Consider the following 22,109-nt stretch of genomic DNA (forward strand, 5'->3'; position numbering starts at 1 on the left):
AAAAGATCAACGAAATTATTAAAGGTGATGTGTACCCTTTGCCACGGATACAAGAAATAATAGATCAGTTTGGGGCAGCAAAATACTTTTCCACTCTGGATGCGAAATCTGCGTATTGGGCCATCCCAGTTACTGAGAAGGATAGAGAGAAGACTGCCTTCTCTGATGGAGTTCATACTTATCAATTCAAGCGGATGCCTTTCGGGTTAAAGACAGCGCCTTCATCATTTCAGAGGGCTATCAATTACATATTAAACCCGGTCTTGGGAAGGCACTCATTAGCGTACCTGGATGATGTGGTTATCTACTCCAGGACGTTTGATGCAACCTCGTTCTCGCAAATTTAATAAGTCATTATTAACTTATTAAATATGTGCATAGGTGACATACTTAACATAATAGTTTCCCTTGAAAAGCTTCATAGAAAACACCGACCTTACCGAACCTACTTAGTATGTTAAGATAAGCATCTTATTGCTTCGTAATTACAATTATTACCTAACCTATACCTATAATAGGTTAAGTAACAATTGTAATTACGAAGCTATAAGATGCTTATTTTAACATACTAAGTAGGTTAGGTAAGGTCGGTGTTTTCTATGAAGCTTTTCAAGGGAAACTATTATGTTTAGTATGTCACCTATGCACGCAACTAATAAGTCAATATTGACTTATTAAATTTGCGAGAACGGGTTGTTTGATGAGCACTTACGAGATTTGATTGAGACGTTGACACTGTTAGATAAGGCGGGTTTCAAACTCAATGTGGGGAAGTGCACTCTGGCATCTCAGAAATTCAAGTTTCTGGGATTCCAGGTGAGCACAGATGGTATCCGACCTGACTCCGACTCCTGTCGTGCCATTGCTGACATGCCTACACCTAAGACAGCAAAGTATGTTCGAAGGTTTCTGGGGGCAGCCGGATATTTCCGTCGCCACATTGAGGGTTTTGCAAGTACAATAACGCTTATGCGAAATTAAAAAGTCAACTCATTACAACCCCAGTCTTGGCAGTAACTGATTTTGATAAGGAGTGGGAAGTACACACTGACGCCAGTGGCATTGCAATTGGTGGGTACTTAATGCAACGTGATAATGACAATCTTTCTCACCCAGTAGCATATTTCAGCAGGAAGGTTAAGGGTCCGGAGGTCCGCTATTCTGCAACGGATAGGGAAGCTTTGGCTGTGGTAGAAAGTGTCAGATATTTTGAACCGTATCTTTTCCAACGACACTTTGTCATTTATACAGATCACAAGGCTTTGACTCATATTTTTAAGAAAAAAACTAAGTGCCCTCGCATGTCACGTTGGTCTCATGAACTAGCTGCTCACTCATTCCAAATACTTTACAAGCCTGGTCCATCACATGTTGTCCCAGACACCTTAAGTAGAAACATTGCTACTATTAACGTAAATCTTAATACTGAAAATATTTCCAGCGAAAAAAGCGAGAATTCCAGTTGAACGAACCAAGGTGGAAGGAAATTATTGAACATTTGGAGGGAGGAAAATATCCGTCGAAGAAACGTAATCGAGCAATTCATGATTTTGAAATGAGGGTGGAGTCTTATTTTATGTAAAGGGACAGAAGGATCGTGCAGTTTTTCAGTTGGTTATCCCAGAGGTGTTGAAGAAGTCGGCGTTGAAACTCGCACATGCGTCTAAGATTGCAGGTCATCCGGGGATTTTTAAAACTCACATGAAAGCCAAGTCGCTCTTTTTCTTCCCCGGTATGTTAACAGAGGTCATTAACTTCGTTAAGTCCTGTGGCCACTGTCAAAGGAGGAAAGGTACCCTTAAGGTACAAGCTCCATTGCAAGAATTCCCAGAAATTTTGGAACCTTTAGATCGGGTGGGGGCTGATCTGATTGATCTGCATCACAGTCATTCAGGAAACCGTTACATATTGGTGTTGGTAGACCACCTTTCCAGGTACACCACACTGATTGCCTTGCCTCAGAAAGATTCACGAACTGTTGCAAAGGCGTTCTTAGAGAGGTTCGTTACTGTGTTCGGTCCCCCTAAAGTATTAGTTTCTGACCGAGGTCAGGAATTTAATGGGAATATTTTTAGAGAAGTATGTAAAATTGTAGAAACCACTTCAGCATTCACTACGGCTTATCACCCTCAGGCTAACGGTATGACAGAACGGACAAACCGGTCAGTTAAAGATATGCTTGCAATTCTTGCAGAGCATGATGTGAATGCCTGGGACGAACAACTTCCCTATGTCCAGCTGGCTCTGAACACTGCATCCATCAGTCCATTAACACCCAACCCCTTTTGCTGTTCACAGGTCATTCATGTAATTTCCCATCAGGTCTGCTTAACAGACATAATATTGTATATGGGGAAGATTACCCATCCGAAGTTTTAAATAAGATGAAAAATGCATGGAGAATTGCAGCTAGGGCTTCCAAGACAGCACGAGACCGCTATGCTCAGCATTATGACAAAAAGGTATTACCTCTTGAAATGAAAGTCGGGGGTCTTGTGTTGAGAGTTAATGAGACGGCTCCCGCAATTCAAAGTAGGAAACTGGCACCTAGATGGCGGGGCCCTTACCGAGTAATTGAAAGAAAAGGTCCGGTTAATTTTGTTATTAAAGGTATTTTTGAAGACCAAGTTGAGAGAACGATTCATATTAACAAATTAAAACCTTATCACGCGAGGGAGGAACTAGAGCTGCCTTCAGCAAGTCTACTTCCTGACCTGTCTAATGATCCAAGTGCTGAGTCAGATGATGAGGATGACCTTCTGTCAGATCTCATCTGTAGTCAAGTTCAATCTTGTCATCCCATGGTAACAAGGTCGCGAGCTGTACAGTAAATTGTTAATGATCTCCCCTAGTCATGTTTAGTAATTTCATAATAATTATCCTGTAGAGGCAATGGTGTGTATTTGCTGATGTACATAACTCAGATAGCATACTTGCCTTGCTCTGGGGTTTCCAACTTCCTATACCTCAGAGTAATATCCATGCTTCCGCCATTTGTTGTTGATTGTCTTTCTCAGGTCTGATGGTACACCAGTTCTAGCCTCCCAGTCACACGTGAACCAAGGATCGAGATCAGCAGGTCTGGGGATGACCCACCTGGCTGATAAGATCGGGGTCTGAGGCACGTTACATAAAGTCCTCCCCCTTGTACCCGGTAACTCGTCAATTGGTTATCCGGAAGGGGTGACTGGCATACAGTCACCCGGTCGACACCCCACGTCATTAACGAGGTTGTCCCAGTCCAGCCATGCTATCTTCACGGAGCAGAGTCCAGTCACCATCACAGCCATGGGCTAACTGTCTCAAGGTCACCAACCAAGCCCACCAGCCACATAGTCAAGACTACGGGAAACCCGAAAGTGGAAGACGAGTGGTCTATGAAGAAGAACGCTAATTGCAACGACTTGTCAGCTCTCTCAAAACTTGCGGTTGCGTCGTCTGTGGAAAACAAGTTGTAACGCGGTGGTTCCGGGTACGAACAGCACTACCCCTACAGAGTGCTTGCTGAATCGCCAAAGGAGGTACAATCCTGCACCTCGGCCCAAGCTCAGCTGCATGAGGGGATGCACGGAAGGTGTACCGGCCCAGTAGTACCGCGATAACAAGTAAACGCCGGTAGATGACGTCGCCCAGGAGCTGAGGCAGAGCCCACCTGTCCTGTCACCATGCCATCCTCTTCAATGCCACTCGAACCTCACTACCAACGCGAGACATCGTGACACGTCGAAGCTGTGCTCTACTGTGGCAGCCATGGTTAACAACAATCCATCATGACTGTTTGGGGAGCGATAAGAAGAGGTGAACCCGGGTTCCTGTTAGCGGGGTCCACCTGAGCTGACCGCCGCCAGCTGTCAGCTGTCACTCAAGTCAGGTGCGGGTAGTACGAGACCCCCTGTACTGTCCGTAGTTGGCCGAGGCCGGAAATGGAACTTCCAGACGACCAGGATCTTCAAGCAACATGAGGTAGTCGCCGGAATCTACAGCAACGAAATGTCACCAGGAACGAAGGATAGAACTTCTTTATAGACAAGTTTCATATAAACAAAAATGCTATTAATATAGTAAGCTGTGTTAACTCGGAACAATTAGTTCAACTTTTTCATTTTCCATCTGATAGTAAGCACTTGTACACTTTCGGAAAGTTCTCTGGAACAGTATTAAATGTTGAAAACTAGAACTAGTGAAATAGAGAAATAAATCTAGAAAGTGAACATCTAGAAAATTGTTACTAGAAAATTACCCTGTCTCTAGATAAGTTGTATGAGCGAGCTGGTTTGAGAACCATCTAGTAGGATCTCTAGAAACGTTGATCAGTGGGGAACTTTATCTAGATTTTTCTAGATCCTAGATACTGATAGTTATATATATTTTTTTGTGTGTGTGGTTTACTGAACAATAAGGGTGTGGTACACAGTCTGAAAAATGTGTTCACCCGCTGTTGTTGTTGACTTGAGTATGAACTCTGGGATATTAGGAGTTTGAGGAACTTATATCCAGTATGTTGTTGTTGGTTAAGAGACATGTCTGTGGACATTGAATTTTTTTTTTAATAAAAATATTTTTGTGTATTTTCTTAAGATTTTAAGATCTGGATGCGCTGTGATGGACAGTCGCCACAGGTGTGGAGTGGAACACTAGGTCCCTGAGAGGTAGTGTTCCTCTATTTTGATATAATTTTATAATTTTTTATGATATTGATTTTTCTTTTAATGTTTTCCATGTGATATGCTATGATGTGTTTGATCTCTATTCCAGGTGGAATACTGGGATAGCTGAAGTCTATCGGCTGATTTTAGCTAGTTAGTAATTATTAGGTTTGGATTTTTCCAGTTATTTGTTACTATATCAAGACAGGTATAGGATGTTTTGTCTTCCAGGTAGTTGGAAGGATACAGGGCTGCACCCAAGTGGACAGCCAGGATTATAGGGACGGTCTCTGTCCATATGTTTTATGTATTATTACTGTGGTTGTTATGTATGTATACATGCTGGGACACACCTTTTGGGGGTGCCATTTTTTTGTTTTGAAGGATTGTATGGAATTAGTTAGGATTTGATAATTATTTCTGTTGTTTTGAGGCATTGGGTCATTTATTGTTGAGTTAAATGTTGTTTTTGGAGTTAATGATTATGATAGGGCAGGGTTCTGGATGAGAATTTTGTGCCTTAAACTTCTTTACACACAAATTTCTTAATTTCCGAAGAGGGGGAGTTGTAATGGTATATGCACACCATAGCCCCTTCCTCTTCCCCCTTTCCCCTTCCCCCTTTCTCGTCTCCTTCCTCTTCCCCTTCCCTTCTCTCGCTTGCCTTCCCTCTCTTTGGGTTATCCCTGTCTTTTGTCACGGTCTAACCCTCGGGGTCATAAACAGCTTGAAGCCACTTGCTCCCCTCGCTCTATGTCCATCTGTCCAGTGACGAATTGTAAATAGTACCCCAGGGCTAATAAACTTGTGATCTCAAGTTACACGTGCGTGCCCAGCCGGCAGTCCCTCAGGAAAGTCGTTGGTGTCTTCCCAGTTTTTGGAGTTTTTTGTCAAGAGGAATTGACCCTTATGGTCAAGCCGGATCCGGATTGGTTAAAGACATATAGGCCTAGGGGAGTCGGGGCCTCACAGGGTAGTGCCTGCCCATGCCATTGGCCCGGTTTCTAGATCACCTAGTCATGTTTAAATCCATTGGCCATAGGCTTGGGATAGGCGGAGTTAATTTGGGCCTAGGAACTAGGGGGTGGAGCCTGTCCCACTGGTAAGCGTTTTAATAGAAAAGTGTTAGTGTGTCTTGTGGCCTCGACTGAGGTACAGGTCAAGTGACCTGCGGGCAGCCAATCAACATCCTTTGGCAAGCTGCAGTATTGAAGGTATTGTGCACTGATTCATGTCTGCATTAGATGTCCATTGTGCCTCTAGGGGAATAGAATAGGGTATATGTTCAAATAGACTTAATTTACCTGTTTCATAAAATAAATTGTATAACTTGTCCAGTGGTATTCACTTAACTTCCCTTTGATATATTTCTCTACTTGGTCATTTTTATGTGTTGAATTGAAAAACCCCATGTTCACTTCCCTTTAATAGATATTAAAGTTGCCCTTGGATTTAACTAAATAAAGTAAATTACACAAACTATTTCCCAAAATTTATTACTGAAATTCATATTTCCCGGGACTCCCATGATTACTGATTCCTTGCCTTCCTGGGGAATCGGTGATAGACACATTCAGGTATGGTTGGACGGGAAGGTGGTGGCAGTGTTTAATGATTATTATTATTATTTTTTTTTTAAATTAATAACCCTTCTTCTGGATGTACCTTCCCATTTAATATTCCTCTTATATTCGTGGGAGCCCAGTGAGGGGTCATACTGGACTGTAGCAGTGTTAAGCTGGGGTATTGAGTGACGAGAGAAAGAGAATTACAACAGGGATAGCGTTCAGAGCGATCACAGAGTACAGAGCGATTACAATGGTAAGCAGGGTTATTACAACTACCCATGGCGTCAACACTACCCATGGTGTCATCACTTGCCACGGCGTCATCACTGCCCATGGCATCATCACTACCCACGGCGTCATCACTACCCATGGTGTCATCACTACCCATGGTGTCATTACTACCCATGACGTCATCACTACTCATGGCATCAACACTACCGATGTCGTCCTCACTACCCATGACGTCATCACTACCCTTGGCATCAACACTACCAATGGCGTCATCACTACCCATGGCGCCACTACTACCCATGGCGTCATCACTAACGATGGTGTCATCACTAGCCATGGCGTCATCACTACCCATAGTGTCAACGATACCCATGGCGTCATCACTGACGATGGTGTCATCACTACCCATGGTGTCATCACTACCCATACGTCATCACTACCCATGGCGTCAACACTACCCATGGCGTCATCACTACCCATGGTGTCATCACTACCCATACGTCATCCCTACCCATGGCGTCAAAACTACCCATGGCGTCATCACTACCCATGGCGTCAACACTACCCATGGCGTCATCACTACCCATGGTGTCATTACTACCCATGGCATCATCACTAGCCATTGTGTCCCCACCAGCAATGGAGTCATCACCAGCTATGGTAACATCATCTTCCATGGCGTCACCACGAGCTATGGCATTGTCACCACCAGCCATGGTATCGTGACCACCAGCCATTGCGTCACTATTAGCCGTTTCGTTACCACCAGCCTTGGTGTCACCACTAGCTATTGCGTCACTCCAACCATGGTGTCACCACCAGCCACTGCGTCACTATTAGCCATTTCGTTACCACCAGCCATGGTGTCACCAACGGCCATGGCGTCACCACCAGCCATTGCGTCATCATTATCTATGGTGTCACCACCAGCTATTGCGTCATTACCAGCCATGGCATCTTCAACAACAGCTATAGCGTCACCACCAGCTATTGCGTCATTACCAGCCATGGCATCGTCAACACCAGCCTTGGCGTCACTACCAGCCATGGTATCGTCACCACCAGCCATGCAATTGTCACTATCAGCAATGGCATCATCCCCACCAGCCATGGTATCGTGACCACCAGCCATGGTATTGTCACTACTAGACATTGCGTAATTACCATCCATGGCGTCACCACCAGCTATGGTCTCAAAAGCAGCCATCGTGTCATCACCAGCCATGCCATCACCACCAGCCAAGGAGTCAACACCAGCAATGGCGTCACTACCAGCCATGGCATCACCACCAGCCATAACATCACGACCAGCCTTGGAGTCAACACCAGCCATGGAGTCATCACAAGCCATAACATCACCACCAGACATGGATGTGGGAACCGACCTGTGAGATTTATATTTAATTTATATGAATTTATATAGAATTTATATTTACTTTAATTTATATATTTCGATAGCAATTTGTATGATGGTAAGTGGACTGTATTTCTGCAATAATCTCACAAATCGATCCTTTCACATTAGGTGGGGTTTATATTAAATTTATATATATGCAGCCAATCAAACTACAGTATTAAACTACATATATTAGTAAACAAATTGGAGGTGCCTTATCTTATTGTACCGCAGGCTTAGTCCACCAGGTATAACTGGGATGTAGACACCAAATTTTCCTCGTTTGAGGCTAGCTTCCATCACCCAGTAACTGATATACCAAGTCTTCTTGCTTCCACTTCTTGTTCCTGTCAAAGGGCGCTAGCTGTAAAGCCAGAATCCTAATATATGACAGCTATATCAGAGAAAGCACTGTATAATAAATAAGATAAGGACCAAGGCTTAATTACCTTTATTGAGTCGATTATTTGTGTTCTCACCGGTTCGCCTAATATCTACCTAACATTACCCCTCAAACCGCTAGGGGCCCAAATGGAATTCACACCCACAGGCGCAAAAAAAAAAAAATACAAAAAATTCTTTCGTCTTATAGAAGTGTTCATTTTTGTTCCCTGATCACGGAAAAAATAACAAAAAAATCGTAGGTGTCATATTTTAGCGGCAATAGGGTAGGGAAGTGTGGCAAAAAAAGAGGCGTTGGCAGAGCCTTCGCCAGACGAGGTCTACTCCGCCCGGGCTGTCAGACGGCAGTTGCCACAAATATATTATTACCTAATTATTTCAATGTCTCTGATTGATTTTTTCTTAATTTTTTTGCAGTAATATTATTCCATACCGTGAATTGTGGTATATTTATATTATAAAATGTGTGAACCATCGCTGTACTCAAAATTATGGTGTGCATATTTGTGATTCAATTATTATGTTCATAAAACAATAAACAAATAGTTTTGCTGTTGTTACACTATATACACAGGTTATATATAAGTATTTGCATGTTTTGTACACCATAACGAACTACTAAGTTGGTCTTGTGAGTCAAAAAGCAACGAGGAGTGATCCTCGTTGCACCTCCCACAATACTCTTTCTGTATTTATTCACTATACACAGACGTTATATATACGTATTTACATGTTTTGTTCACCATAACTGTACATCTAAGCTTGTATGGTGAGTAAATGCCATAAGACGTAGCTACTCACACAGTCAGCTGATCGGCGGCCGCCCTCAATGCCAGACGCACTAATATTTGTCCTCCAACAATATTGTTTGTGGTGTTATTATGCTATATACATACATTATATATAAGTATCTACCTGTTTTATTCACCATACCTGAACAAATAAGCTGGTATGGTGCCCAAAGACCATTGTGGCCATCAGTAAACACCATGCCAAGTCGTGCAGACGACGCTCCTCCCTCACCAAAATGGCGGCTCCCAACCTACTCCTCTTGCTGTTATCACACTCTATACACACGTTATATATAAGTATCTACATTTGTGTTCACCATAGCGAACCACTAAGCTGGTATGGTGAGTGCAGTCAATAAATGATGGCCACACACAGTCAGAAGATGACGCCACAACCCTCCCTCCACAGCCTTACTCCTCCCTCCATGGAGCACAGCGCTAAATATCACCACAATCCTGCTATTATCAGTATCCTGTTCAGTTTTATCACAGTCAGGGGGCTTCAGTAATACTATCACTGCTAAATAATAGCAGTATCATTTATATTATGGTATTTGTAGGCGATGCTGTGGTCACAAGCTGAACAGCGGTGCTGTGAGCTCGTGCTGCGTGTGCCAACCTTGGTGGCTTGCTCAATACTGACGCTGTAACACCCAAGAATGTTGGCCTGGATTTTTTTTCTAGGTGGCATCTGGCAACTATTGGTCGTGGCTATACTATAGCTGCCCCTATCCCAGGCGGGGCGTTTAAATTATAGCGCTAGACACGAAATCATACATAAATGATGTGCGCGGTTTCGGTTTTGTCACTGATATCATTTATATATGATATGCGCGGTTTGAGGGTTAATGATGAATTTGATGCGCAGGTCTTCAGTTGCGTCACATTCCAGTAAGTAATTTAATAGTGGTGCCTCTGTATCTGTTCAGCAGATATGATACTCTTTAACTATTGAGTTTATTACCACCCAACAGCTCTTGTAACCAACTCTGAGTCTGTGTATGGCTACTGCAATGTCTCTGGATATGTTTTTACCAAGCTTGAAAGACTAGTACACAGTGGTTTGTTCTAACCACATCGCAGTGGATTTTCCTTCAGCTACTTTGGGTATGTGGGGAAATTTTGATAGTTGGGAGTGTTTACTTATTGATTTACTCCTTAATCTGTGAAAAACTTGGAGGGATTTTAACTTGTATAACAGGTAGAGCAGTGAGTGTTTTTGCTAGTGACTCTGTCTTTGCATTACCATCTATGCCAATATAACTTGCTATCCAATTTAGGGTAACTGGCAGCCCTAGATTGTGCACTTCTTTTCCAAGATGTAGGTTTTCTGTGATAAGTTGTATATTATCACTGTGCTAGCTGGATAACAATGCCTGGAGCGAAGATTTAGAGTTGGTATGAATGATGACATCATGTAAATTATTCTCAATTAAATAGTTTATGGCCTCCTTTAGGCATATAATTCTGTTTGCAATATTAAGCACCCACTATTCATGCTCCAGTAAGCTTCATGGATGGTAGTGTAAACTGCTGCCCCAGCAGAACCTCTTTCTTGATCAACTGATCCGTCTGTAAAGATGTGAGTCGTTGTAGGTCTCGTGATGGTTTCCATTTGTTGTTCTATGACAGCTTTGAGCCTCTGCGAGTCACATGCTGATGTTTTAACACTGTGTGCGGATCAGGACATCACCTGGAGTCCTGTTTCGCCTACCCGCTTCCGCGATGTGGACATAAAATGATGTCTTAAAAAAATATTTGTATAAAATTCAATTTTAATCCGATTTACTTTGGGTTTGTTTCAAACTGCGCGCCATGAGGTTCTCTTTCTCACCATTAGGCTGCATGGTACAATAAGTTCATGAAAGATGTGGACCACTTCGATCAAATGGAATTACCATTTTACCAGGAAAACTCACAAGTGGACCAAAAAGATAAAGTTTATTTCCTGCAAATGGCATTGCATAATGCCTTTGTTTTGTACAAATACAACACAACTGATCATAAGTGTCCCAAACGGGTTGCAGGTGGGTGACTTTAGCCGTTTATACTGGTAATGCTTCCCCCATATCATGTATTATATGCATATATCTGTTTAGGGAATTTTATTCCGATCAATGTACAACCAAAAATAACTGTGTGCAACAAGTATAAACTTGACAAACATAACAACAGTAAAAACATTTTGTGTGTGTTTGACGCTCACTAATACGTTCCAGCGTTGTTTTATATTTGGTGCTATTCTATCTTACGCTTTGTTGCTCTTTTTTACCTACGGGCTCATAGAACATTCTATTGAGAACACATTAGCACAAAAATAAATGACGTACATAGAATAATAATGTCAGGACAGTGAAATAACTAGAAACTTTCAAAGAGCTGTATCGCACATGTGTCGTCCCGTCCCCAATGCTGGGTAACAGTTCCGCCAATTCCCACACTCTTGCGGGTGGGCCGCGACCATTATTCTACGTTTATATTCATATCACCGTGTTGGGAATTACATTAGTGAGAAGAGATAGTGAGTCTTCTTCTGTGTTATTTCCCTACAGATTTTTGTATCATCGGCAAATTTGCAAATGTTGTTACTCAAACCAGAATCTAAATCATTTATATAAATACAGTATTATAAACAACAGAGGTCCCAGGACAGAGCTTTGAGGTACTCAACCTACAACATTTTCCAACTCTGACTTAACCCCATTTATATTAACTCTGTTGAGCGTTGACCATTTATACATCAACTCTGTTGATGTGAGCACTTAATTGGCGGTCAGTGGTGGAGCTTAATTCTTAAAACGCAATATATACTATCGATCGTGATATAGTTTAGTATGCGTTTTAAAGAAAAAAAGAGCATATCAATGTTATATCACAGAAAACGAATTTATCATAAACTTATGTATTTGTCTTATTTGAAACCACATTGGTTTCATTTTGGATACAAATGTCCATGGAGATTCAGAATGGAAATTAATTATAGTTGAACCTACAGAGAGGAGTTTAAGAATCTGTGGTGAGAGTGATGGACACAGCCTTCACAATTATACTTCAGAGAATGTAAACATATAAGAGTCATTAGAAATATGTGTAGAATAATAAACCCTACATTGTTTGAGTTAGGGAAAACACCCTTTGTCATATAGATACTGTTCTTAAAGATTCACTCATTTTGCACAAGCAAGATAACATATAAGATTTTAAGGATTGACGAATGTTAATCTTCTTGTTTGATAAACTGTGCACTTGAGACGTAGTTAATAAGAACACGCCAATATATAAGACAACAAAAGTTTTCAGATTCTTTCACACCACTTTCCAGCAATTTTTATAATTTATATAAACTATTTTAGGGAATAATACATAAATTATATATTTAAACATGATATTAGTGTTTAGTGGAATGCATAAGGAGTCAAATTGTGTAAAAAGAGCGATTTTTAGAAAATTTAGAAAACTACTTTTTTCTGATCATATATTATAACTAAATGGATTTTGAACGTTTCACTGAGCCAATAAATATCATTCACAATTTATTAATGAATTTTACAAAATAACACTATAAATTTTATATTTAAACATGTAAAAACTATTTGTAATACATTAGGAACAAAATAGTTGTAGAAAAAGAATTTATTATAAAACCTTTGAGTTTGGATTTTTTTATTAAAAGTTTCTCAAAGGCTCTCCTGCACCATTATCAATGCAAATCATTCCCACACCTAGGGGAAGAGATAGACGAACGTTTCTTAGATGATTTGTGTTTGCTGGGTGGGTACCTTCCCTCATATATCACACCCCTGTACGAGTGCCCGCCCTCATATATCCCACCCCTTTACGGGGGTCTGCCCTCATATATCCCACCCCTGTACGGGTGCCCACCCGCATACCCAGCAAACACAAATCATCTAGAAAACGTTTGTCTATCTCTTCCCATAGGCGTGGGAATGATTTGCATTGAGAATGGTGCAGGAGAGCCTTTGAGAAACTTTTAATCAAAAAATCCAAACGCAATTGTTTTATAATAAATTGTTTTTCTCAACTTTTTTGTTCCTAATGTATTACAAATAGTTTTTACATGTTTAAATATAAAATTTATGATGTTTTTTTTTGTAAAATTCATTAATAAATTGTGAATGATATATATTGGCTGAGTGAAACGTTCAAAATCCATTTTGTTACAATATGATCAGAAAAAAGTAGTTTTCCAAATTTTCTAAAAATCGATCTTTTTAACACAGTTTGACTCCTTATGCATTCCACTAAACACTAATATCATGTTTAAATATATAATTTATGTATTATTCCCTAAGATAATTTATATAAATTATAAAAGTTGCTGGAAAGTGGTGTGAAAGAATCTGAAAACGTTTTGTTGTCTTATATTGGCGTGTTCTTATTAACTAGAGTGAGTAAGAGTGAGCAAGAGTGGGTAAGAGTGAGTAAGAGTGACTGAAGGTGAGTGAGAGTGCCAGAGAGTGTGTAAGTGTGAGTGTAAGTAAGAGTGACTGAGAGTGAGTAAGAGTGACAGATGGAGTAAGAGTGAGAGTAAGGGTGACGGAATGAATAAGAGTGAGAGTAAAAGTGATTGAGAGTAAGGGTGAGTATGAGAGTAAGAGTGATTGAGAGTTAGAGTGAGAGTAAGAGTGATTGAGAGTTAGTGAGAGTAAGAGTGATTGAGAGTAAGAGTGATTGAGAGTAAGAGTGATTGGGAGTAAGAGTGATTGGGAGTAGGAGTAAGAGTGAGAGTAGGAGTAAGAATGAGAATAAGAGTGATTGAGAGTAAGAGTGATTGGGAGTAAGAGTGATTGGGAGTAGGAGTAAGAATGAGAATAAGAGTGATTGAGAGTAAGAATGAGAGTAAGAGTGATTGAGAGTAGGAGTGATTGAGAGTAAGAGTGATTGGGAGTAAGAGTGATTGGGAGTAAGAGTAAGAATGAGAATAAGAGTGATTGAGAGTAAGAGTGATTGGGAGTAAGAATGAGAGTAGGAGTGATTGGGAGTAGGAGTGATTGGGAGTAAGAGTGATTGAGAGTAAGAGTAATTCAGAGTAAGAGTATGAGAGTAAGAGTGAGAGAGTGAGTATGAATGGGTAAGGGTGACTGAGAGTGAGTAAGAATGACAGAGTAAGAGTGACAGAGAGTAAGAGTGACAGAGAGTAAGAGTGACAGAGAGTACGAGTGACAGAGTAAGAGTGACAGAGAGTAAGAGTGACAGAGAGTAAGAGTGACAGAGAGTAAGAGTGACAGAGAGTAAGAGTGACAGAGTAAGAGTGACAGAGTTAGAGTGAGTATGAGAGTGAGTAAGGATGACTGAGAGTGAGTAAGGATGACTGAGAGTAAGAGTGAGTAATAGTGCATAAGATTGATTGAGAGTAAGAGTGAGTAATAGTGTGTATGAGTGATTGAGAGTAAGAGTGAGTCATAGTGCGTAAGAGTGATTGAGAGTGATTATGAGAGAGTTAAGAGTGTGAGGTGTGAGAGGGTAGCAGGCCAGCAAAGCAGGATGTGTGGTCACAGATTGGCCTAGGCCTAGGCCTCGTGATCTCTAATGTTAGTTTTTATATATATGTTGGATTATTTGTCCTGTTTCAAATTATAATTATTTAGCAGGAATGTAATAAGATATTGCACAGTATTAATGTGACAATAATATATGCATTATTTCCTTGATAATCAAACTTTTTGTTCAAAGATAATATACAATCTTTGAAGGAAACATTTTGAGAGCACGAGCTGGCAACACTGTTCTGGTAGTGAGAGAGACATGGTTAGTTGTGCTCAGACTTTCAGTGGTGAAGGGTGTGTCCCAGCTGGCCGCCACCAGCCGCCACCCGCCGCCACCCGCCACCCACCACCAGCCGCCACCCGCCACCACCCACCACCCACCACCAGCCGCCACCTGCCACCACCCACCACCAGCCGCCACCCGCCACCACCCACCACCAGCCGCCACCCGCCACCAGCCGCCACCCGCCACCAGCCACCGCCACCCACCACCGCCACCCGCCGCCACCACCCACCGCCACCACTCACCACCAGCCGCCACCAGCCACCGCCACCCACCACCGCCACCCGCCGCCACCACCCACCACCACCAGCCGCCGCCGCCACCACCACCCACCACCACCGCCGCCACTACCCATCACCGCTGCCGCCACCACCACCCACCACCACCGCCGCCACCACCCATCACCGCCGCCACCACCCACCACAGCCGGCGCCGCCACCACCACCACCCACCACAGCTGCAACCACCACCCACCACCGCCGCCACCACCACCCACCACCACCACCACCCACCACCGCCGCCACCACCAGCCGCTACAAGCCGCCACCGCCCGCCACCGCCCGCCACCAGCCACCATCACCACCACCACCACCACCAGCTGCCATCACCGCCACCAGTCGCCACCAGCTGCCACCACCACCAGCCGCCACCACCGCCCGCCATCAGCCGCCACCGCCCGTTGCCACAGTCGCCACCGCCAGCCGCCACCACCAGCCGCCATCACCACCACCACCGCCACCACCAGCCGCCATCACCACCACCACCGCCACCACCAGCCGCCATCAGCTGCCACTGTCACCAGCCGTCACCACCAGCCGCCACCAGCTGCCACCGCCCGCCACCAGCCGCAACCACCGCCACAACCACCTGCCACCAGCCGCCACCACCGCCCGCTATCAGCCGTCACCGTCCGTTGCCACAGTCGGCACCGCAAGCCGCCACCGCCAGCCGCCACCAGCCCCCACCACCGCCGATCGCCACCACCCACCACAGCCGCCACCACCCACCACCTGCCGCCACCACCCACCACCACCAGCCGCCGCCGCCACCACCCACCACCACCGCCGCCAGCACCCACCACCACCGCCGCCACCACCCACCATAGCCGCCACCACTCATCACAGCCACCTCGCCCGCCACCACCGCCAGACACAGCCGCCAGTGTCCGCCACCACCGCCACTGTTCGCCACCGCCGCCACTGTCCGCCACCGCCGCCACAGTCCGCCTCCACCGCCATTGTCCGCCACCGCCGCCACTGTCCGCCACTGTCTGCCACCGCCACCACTGTCCGCCACCGCCACCACTGTCCACCACCGCCACCACTGTCCGCCCACCGCCACCACTGTCCGCCCGCCGCCACCACTGTCCGCCTGCCGCCACCACTGTCCGCCCGCCGCCACCACTGTCCTCCCGCCACCACCACTGTCCGCCCGCTACCACCACCGTCCGCCCGCCGCCGCCACTGTCCGCCCGCCGCCGCCACTGTCCGCCCGCCGCCGCCACTGTCCGCCCGCCGCCATTGTCCACCACCGCCGCCACAGCCGCCACGGTCCGCCCGCCGCCACTATCCGCCACAGCCGCCACTATCCGCCACCGCCGCCACTGTCCGCCCGCCGCCACTGTCCGCCCGCCGCCACTATCCGCCACCGCCACTGTCCGCCCGCCGCCACTATCCGCCACCGCCACCACTGTCCGCCCGCTGCCACTGTCCACCCGCCGCCACTATCCGCCACCGCCGCCACTGTCCGCCCGCCGCCACTATCCGCCACTGCCGCCACTGTCCGCCCGCCGCCACTGTCCGCCCGCCGCCACTGTCCGCCCGCCGCTGCCACTGTCCGCCCGCTGCCACTGTCCGCCCGCCGCCACTGTCCGCCCACTGCTACTATCTGCCACCGCCACCACTGTCCGCCACCGCCACCACTGTCTGCCACTGGCACCACTGTCTGCCACCACCACCACTGTCTGCCACCGCCACCACTGTCCGCCCGTCGCCGCCACTGTCCGCCCGCCGCCGCCACTGTCCGCCCGCCGCCGCCACTGTCCGCCCGCCGCCGCCACTGTTCGCCCGCCACCGGCACTGTCCGCCCGCCGCCACTGTCCACCAACGCCGCCACAGCCGCCACGGTCCGCCCGCCGCCACTATCCGCCAGAGCCGCCACTATCCGCCACCGCCGCCACTGTCCGCCCGCCGCCACTATCCGCCACCGCCGCCACTGTCCGCCCGCCGCCACTATCTGCCACCGCCGCCACTATCCGCAACCGCCGCGACTGTCCGCCCGCCGCCACTATCCTTCACCGCCGCCACTGTCCGCCCGCCGCCACTATCCGCCACAGCCGCCACTATCCGCCACCGCCGCCACTGTCCGCCCGCCGCCACTGTCCGCCCGCCGCCACTATCTGCCACCGCCACTGTCCGCCCGCCACTACTATCCGCCACCGCCGCCACTGTCCGCCCGCCGCCACTATCCGCCGCCACTGTCCGCCCGCCGCCACTATCCGCCACCGCCGCCACTGTCCGCCCGCCGCCACTGTCCGCCCGCCGCCACTGTCTGCCCGCCGCTGCCACTGTCCGCCCGCCGCCACTGTCCGCCCGCTGCCACTATCCGCCACCGCCGCCACTGTCCGCCCGCCGCCACTGTCCGCCCGCCGCCACTGTCTGCCCGCCGCTGCCACTGTCCGCCCGCCGCCACTGTCCGCCCGCTGCCACTATCCGCCACCGCCGCCACTGTCCGCCCGCCGCCACTGTCCGCCCGCCGCCACTGTCCGCCCGCCGCCACTGTCTGCCCGCCGCTGCCACTGTCCGCCCGCCGCCACTGTCCGCCCGCCGCCACTATCCGCCACCGCCGCCACTGTCCGCCCGCCGCCACTGTCCGCCCGCTGCCACTATCCGCCACCGCCACCACTGTCCGCCACCGCCACCACTGTCTGCCACTGCCACCACTGTCTGCCACCGCCACCACTGTCTGCCACCGCCACCACTGTCCGCCCGTCGCCGCCACTGTTCGCACGCCGCCACCACTGTCCGCCCGCCGCCGCCACTGTTCGCCCGCCGCCGCCACTGTCCGCCCGCCGCCGCCACTGTCCGCCCGCCGCTGCCACTGTCCGCCCGCCGCCACTGTCCACCAACGCCGCCACAGCCGCCACGGTCCGCCCGCCGCTACTATCCGCCAGATTCGCCACTATCCGCCACCGCCGCCACTGGACGCCCGCCGCCACTGTCCGCCCGCCGCCACTATCCGCTACCGCCACTGTCCGCCCGCCGCCACTATCCGCCACCGCCGCCACTGTCCGCCCGCTGCCACTGTCCGCCCGCCGCCACTATCCGCCACCACCGCCACTGTCCGCCCGCCGCCACTATCCGCCACCGCCGCCACTGTCCGCCCGCCGCCACTGTCCGCCCGCCGCTGCCACTGTCTGCCCGCCGCCACTGTCCGCCCGCCGCCACTGTCCGCCCGCCGCCACTATCCGCCACCGCCGCCACTGTCTGCCCGCCGCCACTGTCCGCCCGCTGCCACTATCCGCCACCGCCACCACTGTCCGCCACCGCCACCACTGTCTGCCACTGCCACTACTGTCTGCCACCGCCACCACTGTCTGCCACCGCCACCACTGTCCGCCCGTCGCCGCCACTGTTCGCACGCCGCCACCACTGTCCGCCCGCCCAGCAAACAATTTTAGGTTGCCACAACATATCTGGAAAGTATTTGAAAGTATTGGAAACGTTTGTTTTATCGTATCAGATACGATATTGTGTGTGGACTTAAATAGGTTTCCAAAACTTATAACCAAGACACTAATTTGAGATACACTAATTAGTGTATCTAACACTAATTTGAGATGTTGTGGCAACTTTACACTCCTAACATGAGTCATTCATAATCCATTCATATACCAATATGAATCTCTTATGAAAGGTTTGAGCCAATAATCTGAACCCTTTTCACATCTTTGTGTTTAAAGTTAAATTTCTTGAAATTAAATTATATTTTATTTTATATTATTTTTATTATATTTTATATTATATTATTTTTATTATATTTTATATTATATTATTATTTTCAATTTAAATATTAAAACCAATTTAAGGGTAAACAAAATCTAATAATTTATATGTCTTTTATTATTTACTAACAATTATAATTATTTACTAACGGAGAGAGGGGAGGCTGTACGGCGGAGAGTGGCGGCTGTGGCGGACAGTGGCGGCGGTGGCGGATAGTGGCGGCGGGCGGACAATGGCGGCGGGCGGACAGTGGCGGCGGGCGGACAGTGGCGGCGGTGGCGGATAGTGGCGGCGGGCGGACAGTGGCGGCGGTGGCGGATAGTGGCGGCGGGCGGACAATGGCGGCGGGCGGATAGTGGCGGCTTTGGCGGCGGTGGTGGACAGTGGCGGCGGGCAGACAGTGGCGGCGGCGGGCGGACAGTGGCGGCGGCGGGCGGACAGTGGCGGCGGCGGGCGGACAGTGGCGGCGGCGGGTGGACAGTGGCGGCGGCGGGCGGACAGTGGTGGCGGCGGGCGGACAGTGGTGGCGGCGGGCGGACAGTGGAGGCGGCGGGCGGACAGTGGAGGCGGCGGGCGGACAGTGGTGGCGGCGGGCGGACAGTGGTGGCGGCGGGCGGACAGTGGTGGCGGCGGGCGGACAGTGGTGGCGGCGGGCGGACAGTGGTGGCGGTGGCAGACAGTGGTGGCGGTGGCGGACAGTGGTGGCGGTGGCGGATAGTGGCAGCGGGCGGACAGTGGCGGCGGGCGGACAGTGGCGGCGGTGGCGGATAGTGGCGGCGGGCGGACAGTGGCGTCGGGCGGACAGTGGCGGCGGTGGCGGATAGTGGCGGCGGTGGCGGATAGTGGCGGCGGGCGGACAGTGGCGGCGGGCGGACAGTGGCGGCGGGCGGACAGTGGCGGCGGTGGCAGATAGTGACGGCGGGCGGACAGGGCGGCGGCGGGCGGACAGTGGCGGCGGGCGGACAGTGGCGGCGGGAGGACAGTGGCGGCGGTGGCGGATAGTGGCGGCGGGCGGACAGTGGCGGCGGGCGGACAGTGGCGGCGGGCGGACAGTGGCGGCTGTGGCGGATAGTGGCGGCAGGCGGACCGTGGCGGCTTTGGCGGCGGTGGTGGACAGTGGCGGCGGGCGGACAGTGCCGGCGGCGGGCGGACAGTGGCGGCGGCGGGCGGACAGTGGCGGCGGCGGGCGGACAGTGGCGGCGGCGGGCGGACAGTGGCAGCGGCGGGCGAACAGTGGCGGCGGCGAGCGGACAGTGGAGGCGGCGGGCGGACAGTGGAGGCGGCGGGCGGACAGTGGTGGCGGCGGGCGGACAGTGGTGACGGCGGGCGGACAGTGGTGGCGGCGGGCGGACAGTGGTGGCGGCGGGCGGACAGTGGTGGCGGCGGGCGGACATAGGTGGCGGCGAGCGGACAGTGGTGGCGGTGGCAGACAGTGGTGGCGGTGGCGGACAGTGGCGGACAGTGGCGGCGGTGGCGGACAGTGACGGCAGTGGCGGACAGTGGCGGCGGTGGCGGACAGTGGCGGCGGTGGCGGACAGTGGCGGCGGTGGCGGACAGTGGCGGCGGTGGCGGACACTGGCGGCTGTGTCTGGCGGTGGTGGCGGGCGGTGGCGGGTGGCGGCGTCTGTGATGAGTGGTGGCGGCTGGCGGTGGTGGGTGGTGGCGGCGGCGGTGGTGGTGGGTGGTGGTGGCGGCGGCGGCTGGTGGTGGTGGGTGGTGGCGGCGGTGGTGGTGGGTGGTGGTGGCGGCGGCTGGTGGTGGTGGGTGGTGGCGGCGGTGGTGGTGGGTGGTGGTGGCGGCGGCGGCTGGTGGTGGTGGGTGGTGGCGGCGGGTGGTGGGTGGCGGCGGCGGGTGGTGGGTGGTGGCGGCGGGTGGTGGGTGGTGGCGGCTGTGGTGGGTGGTGGCGGGCGGTGGCGGGCGGTGGCGGGCGGTGGCGGGCGGTGGCGGGCGGCGGCGGCTGTGGTGGGTGGTGACGATCGGCGGTGGGGGGGGGCTGGTGGTGGCTGGCGGTGGCGGCTTGCGGTGGCGACTGTGGCAACGGGCGGTGACGGCTGATAGCGGGCGGTGGTGGCGGCTGGTGGCAGGTGGTAGTGGCGGTGGTGGCGGCTGGTGGTTTCGGCTGGTGGTGGTGGCAGCTGGTGGCGGTGATGGCGGCTGGTGGTGGTGGCAGCTGGTGGCGGTGATGGCGGCTGGTGGTGGTGGTGGTGGTGGCAGCTGGTGGCGGTGATGGCGGCTGGTGGTGGTGGTGGTGGCGGCTGGTGGTGGTGGCAGCTGGTGGCGGCTGGTGGCGGTGATGGCGGCTGGTGGTGGTGGTGATGGCGGCTGGTGGCGGGCGGTGGCGGGTGGCGGCTGGTGGTGGGTGGTGGCGGGTGGCGGCTGGTGGTGGGTGGTGGCGGCTGGTGGTGGGTGGCGGCTGGTGGTGGGTGGTGGCGGGTGGCAGCTGGTGGTGGGTGGCGGCTGGTGGTGGGTGGCGGGTGGCGGTGGGTGGCGGCTGGTGGTGGGTGGCGGGTGGCGGCTGGTGGTGGGTGGTGGCGGGTGGCGGCTGGTGGTGGCTGGTGGCGGGTGGCGGCTGGTGGTGGGTGGTGGCGGGTGGTGGGTGGTAGCGGGTGGCGGCGGGTGGTGGGTGGTGGCGAGTGGCGGCTGGTGGTTGGTGGCGGGTGGCGGCGGGTGGTGGGTGGTGGCGGCGGGTGGTGAGTGGCGGTGGTGGGTGGCGGTGGCTGGTGGCGGGTGGCGGCTGGTGGTGGGTGGTGGCGGGTGGCGGCTGGTGGTGGGTGGTGGCGGGTGGCGGCTGGTGGTGGGTGGTGGCGGGCGGTGGCTGGTGGTGGGTGGTGGCGGCGGGTGGTGAGTGGCGGTGGTGGGTGGTGGTGGCTGGTGGCGGCTGGTGGCGGGTGGCGGCTGGTGGTGGGTGGTGGCGGGTGGTGGGTGGTAGCGGGTGGCGGCGGGTGGTGGGTGGTGGCGAGTGGCGGCTGGTGGTTGGTGGCGGGTGGCGGCGGGTGGTGGGTGGTGGCGGCGGGTGGTGAGTGGCGGTGGTGGGTGGCGGCTGGTGGTGGGTGGTGGCGGGTGGCGGCTGGTGGTGGGTGGCGGCTGGTGGTGGGTGGCGGGTGGCGGCGGGTGGCGGCTGGTGGTGGGTGGCGGGTGGCGGCGGGTGGCGGCTGGTGGTGGGTGGCGGGTGGCGGCTGGTGGTGGGTGGTGGCAGGTGGCGGCTGGTGGTGGGTGGTGGCGGCTGGTGGTGGGTGGCGGCTGGTGGTGGGTGGTTGCGGGTCGCTGGTGGTGGGTGGCGG

The sequence above is a fragment of the Procambarus clarkii genome, chromosome 23 (assembly GCF_040958095.1).
Source record: "Procambarus clarkii isolate CNS0578487 chromosome 23, FALCON_Pclarkii_2.0, whole genome shotgun sequence".
NCBI classification, from domain to species: Eukaryota; Metazoa; Arthropoda; class Malacostraca; order Decapoda; family Cambaridae; genus Procambarus; species Procambarus clarkii.